Below are 6,930 nucleotides of genomic sequence, written 5' to 3'. Positions count from 1 at the left end.
ATGGTGTTGCCAAGTTTGCAAAGTTCTCACAATGTTAGCCTTTCCTTGCTTATGTTTGATCACATATGGGAATTGTTCTAAGAACTCTACCCACCTAGCATGTCTCTTGTTTAACTTGCCTTGGCTTTTCAAAAATTTGAGTGACTTATGGTCACTATGTATCACAAACTCCTTTGAAAGAAGATGGTGTTGCCAAGTTTGCAAAGTTCTCACAACAGCATAAAGCTCTTTGTTATAGGTGGAGTAGTTGATATGACTCCCCTTGAGTTTCTCACTAAAATAAGCTATGGGGTGCCCTTCTTGGAGAAGCACGGCCCCAATGCCTACATTGGATGCATCACACTCAATTTCAAAAGTTTTGGAGAAGTTAGGGAGGGATAAGAGTGGTGCATTGATCAATTTTTGTTTTAAAGTTTCAAAAGCCTTTTCTTGATCTTTGCCCCACTTATAGACCACACCTTTCTTGACCAATTCATTGAGAGGGGCGGCTATGGTGCTAAAGTTTGGCACAAACCTCCTAAAGAAACTAGCCAACCCATGGAAAGACCTAAGCTCACTTACATTCTCTGGGAGAGGCCAATCGTTGATGACCATCACTTTTTCTTGGTCCACATGGACCCCATGTTGATTTATTTTGAAACCTAGGAAGATCACATGATCCATCCCAAACACACATTTCTCCATGTTAGCATACAAGGATGCCTTCCTTAAGGTTTCTAACACACTCCTTAAATGATGCAAGTGGTCATCTTGAGACATACTATAAATGAGAATGTCATCAAAGTACACCACAACAAACTTCCCTAAGAACTCTCTAAGAACATGGTGCATGAGTCTCATGAATGTACTAGGTGCATTGGTCAAGCCAAAAGTCATGACTAACCACTCATATAATCCAAACTTAGTCTTGAAAAAGGTTTTCCATTCATCACCTTCTTTGATTCTAATTTGATTGTACCCACTCTTCAAGTCTATTTTGGAAAATATGGTTGCACCATGTAACTCATCAATCAAATCATCTAACCTAGGAATGGGATGCCTATATTTGATGGTTATGTTGTTGATAGCCCTACAATCTATGCACATTCTCCATGTTCCATCCTTTTTAGGGACTAGGATCACGGGCATTGCACAAGGACTCATGCTATGTTGCACCCACCCCTTTTCTAACAACTCATTCACTTGTTTTTGAATTTCTTTAGCCTCCTCGGGACTAGTCCTATAGGCTGGTCTATTAGGCAAAGATGAGCCTTGTATGAAATCAATTTGGTGTTCTATACCTCTTAGGGGTGGGAGACCCTTTGGAGGTTCTTGAAAAACATCTTTGAACTCATCTAAGACTAATGACAAGTCTAAGGGACTAGAGTGAGGGTTTTGGAAGGAGGGGGAAGATTCACTAGGATAAGCTAGGAAGATGGGTTTTTAGGCAAGCATTACCTTCTTCACCCCCTTGAGGGTGATCATACTCTTCTTGGACTCATGCCCTTGAGCCTTCCTTTACGCTTTCTCTTCTTTTCTTTTCTTAATCATTTGAAATTGGTCCTCATTAACTTCTCTTGGTGAAAGAGGTAGTAATGTGATCTTTTTGCCTTGGAAGCTAAAGGTAAACTTGTTAGCATGGCCATCATGAAAAGCTTTTCTATCAAATTGCCATGGCCTTCCTAATAAAATGTGAGTTGCTTCTATGGGCACTAAGTCACATAATACCTCATCCTTGTAGTTTCCAATGGAGAAGTTAATAAGGACTTGTTTGTCCACTTTGATTTCACCTTCCTCACTAAGCCAAGAAAGCTTATAGGGCTTGTCATGAGGGATGGTTTTCAAGCCAAGCTTGTCCACAACCCTTGTGCTAGCCACATTAACACAACTTCCACTATCAATTATGAGGGAGCAAGTTTTATTGTTGATTTGGCACCTTGAGTGAAAAATATTTTCTCTTTGGTTTTCAAATTCTTTAGGCACTTGGCCTAGCATGCGCCTAACCACCAACAAACCTCCTTCATTAGGTTTGATCTCATCCTCACTTGAAGATTGGGAAGAAGTGTGGGAGGAAGAACTTTTAGGGGAGGGGGGAGAAGAATGTTCACTTTCAACCTCTCCTTTAGGGTTCAAGATCATGTTCCTTTTTGTTGGGCAATTTGAAGCAATGTGACCATAGCCCAAACACTTAAAACATTTGATGGAACTAGTTCTTGAACTTTGAGAAGAGTTTGCATTTTCATGGGAGGTTCTAGACGAATTGGTCCTAGGTGGGTGGTCTTTGGAAAGAGGTTTCTCATCCTTTCTTTCTTTTCCTTTCCAAGTTCTAGAGTAGTATTCATTGTATGAAGTATTCCTCTTGGCCTCTTATTTCTTTTTCAATTGACTTTCAACTTTTAAGGCCAATTGTAAAATTTTGTTAAGAGTGGAATATGCATACAACTCAACTACATCTTGAACTTCTCTTCTAAGACCACTCACAAATCTAACTACCTTTTCTTCTTCACTTTCAAATTGGAGTCCTATTTTGAAAAGCATGGACTCCATCATTTTAAAATATTCATTCACACACATAGACCCTTGTTGAAGCCTTTGGAGCTTCAAAAGAGTCTCCCTCCTATAGTAGGAAGAAACAAATCTAGCGCGTATCAAAGTCTTAATGTCCATCCAAGAGGCCGCAGGTGGCTCTTGGTTAATATTGTCCATACATAATTGATGCCACCATGTCATGGCATAATCTTCAAATTCTAAAACTACTAAATCTACTTGTTCTTGATCACTAACTAAATGAATATTGAAGATTTGGTCCACTTTTTGCTCCCACTCTATGTAGGGGTTTGGGTCATTCTCCCCCTTGAACTTTGGAATCTTGATTGGTGGAGGTTGTCTTTGTGGGAGTTGATTGTGCCTTCCACCACCATTATAGCCGTGCCTTCTTCTTCTTCCACCATGGCTAGAGTCCTCGGAAGAGGACCTCCTCCTTCTCCTCTCATATTCTCTAAGCTCAAGTCTTTGGATGTGCTCTTGTAGGAAGATCTCACTTTGTCTCCTATTCGCCCTCAATTGATCAAAAGTTTCCCTTCTACTCACTTCCATCTCACGTAGGATGTTGGCAAGGGTGATTTGTTCACTTTCTTGGGCCATAGGAGTCACCATGGGAGAGGAATAAGGTGAAGCCGATTCCTCCTCCTCTTCTACCTCCAAGATTTAATCCATATTCATGTTCCTACACCAAAACTCACCAAAAACCGAGACAAGCAAGATGTTAGATATTAAAACAAGCCAAACCCGAGACCAAGTGTGGTCTTCTCAAGCACCCAAGTGTTTTTGATCACACTCCCAAAGCACACAAGCAAGGCTAACACTAAAAAATCCTTCCAAGCAAGTGAAAACACCTTAAAAAGATGAAAACCTTTCAAAAGCAAAGCAAGTGGCTCGGCCACAACACTCTAGGAAAACAAGGAAATGAAAACAACTAAGACAAAACAAGGATTACCTAAAGACAAGCAAGCAAAGCTCCAAAACAAGAAAGTTTAACTTCTAAGGAAATTTTGTTTTAAAGACAAAACTTGAACAAGACTAAAGCAATGAAAAGCACTTTTAAAGACTCTATGGAAAACATTTGAGCAAGCCAAGATTATAACTCAAATTATGCATACACCAAGAAAGATCATAACCAAGTTAAAGCATGGAACTAATTTGCCAATATCACCCAAAATCCAAGTATAAAATTTGGTAGCATAACACCTAGTAAAAATGGCCAAATGGATTCACCAAGCAACACATTAGCTCTTGGCCAAACTGTTTTTGGTCATGAAAATAATTTTTCTTTTCAAAACTAGGTACTTAAGATGATGAGAAGGATATTGTAGGGTGTCTTGAACACTTAGTTCCCAAAAAAATTAGGTCAAAATCAATTTCAAGGAGAATACAACAACAAAAGGCATAGATCTCATGCAATAGCTCAAATACTTAGAAACAAGAACAAGAAAACTCAAAGAAGCATATGATAAGAGACTCAAGCAAAAGTTAGACACATTTAAAGACTCAACATGACATACACAAAGACAAAAATATGTAGCTATCATGCATTTAAACTCATGGATTTGAGGCTCAAAGACTAAGCATCCAAAGACATGTTATCCAACCACATTTAGGAGTTTAAGAGGTGCAAAAACCGTAGCCAAACTGCTACAACATAACCTGAAAACGCTGATTCCCGTATTCTTGGCAGATCTGATCTTTGCTCACTAATTTGATCATAACTTTCTCCACAAAACTCCAAATGCGTTGGTTCTTTTTTTTTCTAGACACTAGACTCAAAGAGCTTTCTTTTGACACCAAAAATGTAATTTTTGGACCGCTGAGCTGGTGCAGTTTAATATTTTAAAACCGTCACGTTTTCTGCCAGCACTGTTTTTGTGTGTCATGGAAGTGGATTTGAACCATAACAAGATAGCTACAACAAGACAAGGTTAGCACATGAAAAACACCATATTCAAGATAACCTAGGCTCTAGATACCAAATGATGAAGGATTATCTTGTTTCCTTTTAGAGTTATGAATATGGTGAAGTTGTTTAAGAAAGCCTTTTGAAAATTCCCACTGGACATTAAGATAGCATGCTATCTAGATGTGAAGGTTCATTTCTCAAGCTCATGAAAGGAAGAAGAGAGTTGGATTCAAGCTTAAACACACACGACAATAACAACACTTAAAGAGCAAAATGAAAGAAGAAACAATAAAAATGGAAAGCATAGAAGATGAAGAATGGAAGAAGCACACCACTCATAGGAGGCGATCTAAGCCAACCAAGCCCTAGAGATGAGTGATGGTGCCGCCACTTACAAGCAACATAAGGCAAATGTGAATTCACTTCTAGGAAGGAGAGCTCACGAAAATTGGTGATTGAATGCACAAAGTTTATAACAAAATGATCAACCCTTTTACAAGACAAGGAGCACCCTTTAAATAGGAATTCATAGGGGTCCTTTAGCAAATACAAAAACATGAAAAAGGATTAATTAGCAAACCCTAAACCTAATGTGAGAGTGAGTCTTGGCCAAGTGAAGGGAGATGATTGGTGAAGGCATTCCCATGAGGATTCTAGGCCAAAAGAGGAAGGAGACCAAGTGACCTTCTAAGGCATAAACCACAAAGGCAAAAGAAGCCAAGGTACATGTCTACTTTTGCTTTTGCTTTATGCTTTTTGCTTTCCTCTCTCTTCCACTTCATCCAAGTGCTCCAATCACCAAGTGCCACCTAGCCATGCTCTACTTTCTCTTAATTACCTAAAAAACAAGACAAACAAGGATTAACATGTTGGTTTAAATTAATCTAATCTTGGTCAAAGGTCAACTTTGGATCAAAGTCAACAAGTCAACCAAAATAAGTCAACTAGAAACCAACTTAGGGAATTCAAACTAAAGTAATGCAAAAAAAAGATAAAGGTCATGGAATAGAAGACTCCCCTCTAGACATGCTTCTAGTGATCCTTCTTGAGGGAGCTTCTAAGGAGGTGGTCACGCCTTCATCATCCCCCCCTTCTTGGAGAGAATTCGACCACGAATTCTTAAACCCTACATCAAAAGGAGAAAGGCTACAAACATTGAATGAGTTACTTATGTCGTAGCTTGGGGGTAAGTCTAACTCATAAGTATTGTTGTTAATCCTCCTAATGACTTGAAAGGGGCCATCCCCTCTAGGGAGAAATTTAGACTTGCTTTGAGTAGGGAATCTCTCCTTTCTCAAGTGAAACCATACCCAATCTCCCTCTTGGAAGATGACTTCCTTTCTTCCTTTATTACCATCCTCTTGTTGTTTCTTAACTCTCCTCTTAATGGTTTCCTTGACTTGCGAATGCAAGTCTTGGATGTACTTGGATTTGGCCTCACCATCTTGGCAAGTCCATGCCTCATGAGTGGGTAGGGGAAAGAGGTCTAAAGGAGTTAGGGGATTGAACCCATACACAATCTCAAAAGGGGAATGAGAAGTAGTGGAAAGCACAACCCTATAGTTGACTTGACTTAAGCCAACATGCTAATCTATGTTTATTTGCTTTGTAGGTTAATTAGGAGTAAGAAAGGAATGCTAGGTGGCGCATGGTGATTGGGGAGCATAAATGATGTGGATGAGAGAGTAAAGCAAAGGCATAAAGCATAAAGTAAAAGGCATAAAACAAGTGTACCTATGTACCTTTGGTCTCCTTTTTTTTAGCACACTTTGGCCACTTTTTGGAGACATATGAGACACATTCTTTGTCTTCTTTTGTGCTAGAACGAAATTAGCCTTGCACACACCATAGTTGGCTATTTTGTCTCTCATTTTTGTAACCTTATTTGACCTAGTTTCTAAAAGCTAGGGTTAGGTTTTTGTAGAGACACCCTTAGGTATCTTTTATTTGCTTAGAGGCCCCTAAACTCCTCTATATAAGGGGTGCTCCTAGACATGTAAAAGGGTTGAACATTTTGAAGTAAAAACACTCTTGTGTCTCAACCATTTGTGAGAGTTTCCTCCCTTGGGAGTGAATACTTTTAAGCCTTATCTTGCATAGCAAGTGGCGACACACATCCACTCATCTTCAAGGTTGCCATGGCTTCTAGCCTAGCCTTGTAGTGGCGTGCTTCTCACATTTTTACCATTTCTTTCCTTTCCATTTTATGTTTTCTTCTTCCTTTAATTGTTCTTGGTTTTCTATGGTTTATGTGCCTTCCATTTTCTTTTTCGTTTTGAATCAATCCATCATCTTCTTCTCTTGAGCTTTGTGAAAGGAACCTTCACATCTAGATAGCTTGCTATCTTAATGTCCAGTGGGAATGTTCAAAAATCTTTCTTAAACAACTTCACCATATTCATAACCCTAAAAGAAATCAAGAAAATCCTTCATCACCATTCCAGGCTGAATAGAAATTATTACCTCCAAACTTGGGACAAGACAATTGTAATCAAGCG

Source organism: Vigna unguiculata, chromosome 11, assembly GCF_004118075.2.
Source record: "Vigna unguiculata cultivar IT97K-499-35 chromosome 11, ASM411807v1, whole genome shotgun sequence".
Lineage (NCBI taxonomy): Eukaryota > Viridiplantae > Streptophyta > Magnoliopsida > Fabales > Fabaceae > Vigna > Vigna unguiculata.
The sequence above is the reverse complement of the archived record's forward strand: the minus strand, read 5'-3'. Positions refer to the sequence as shown.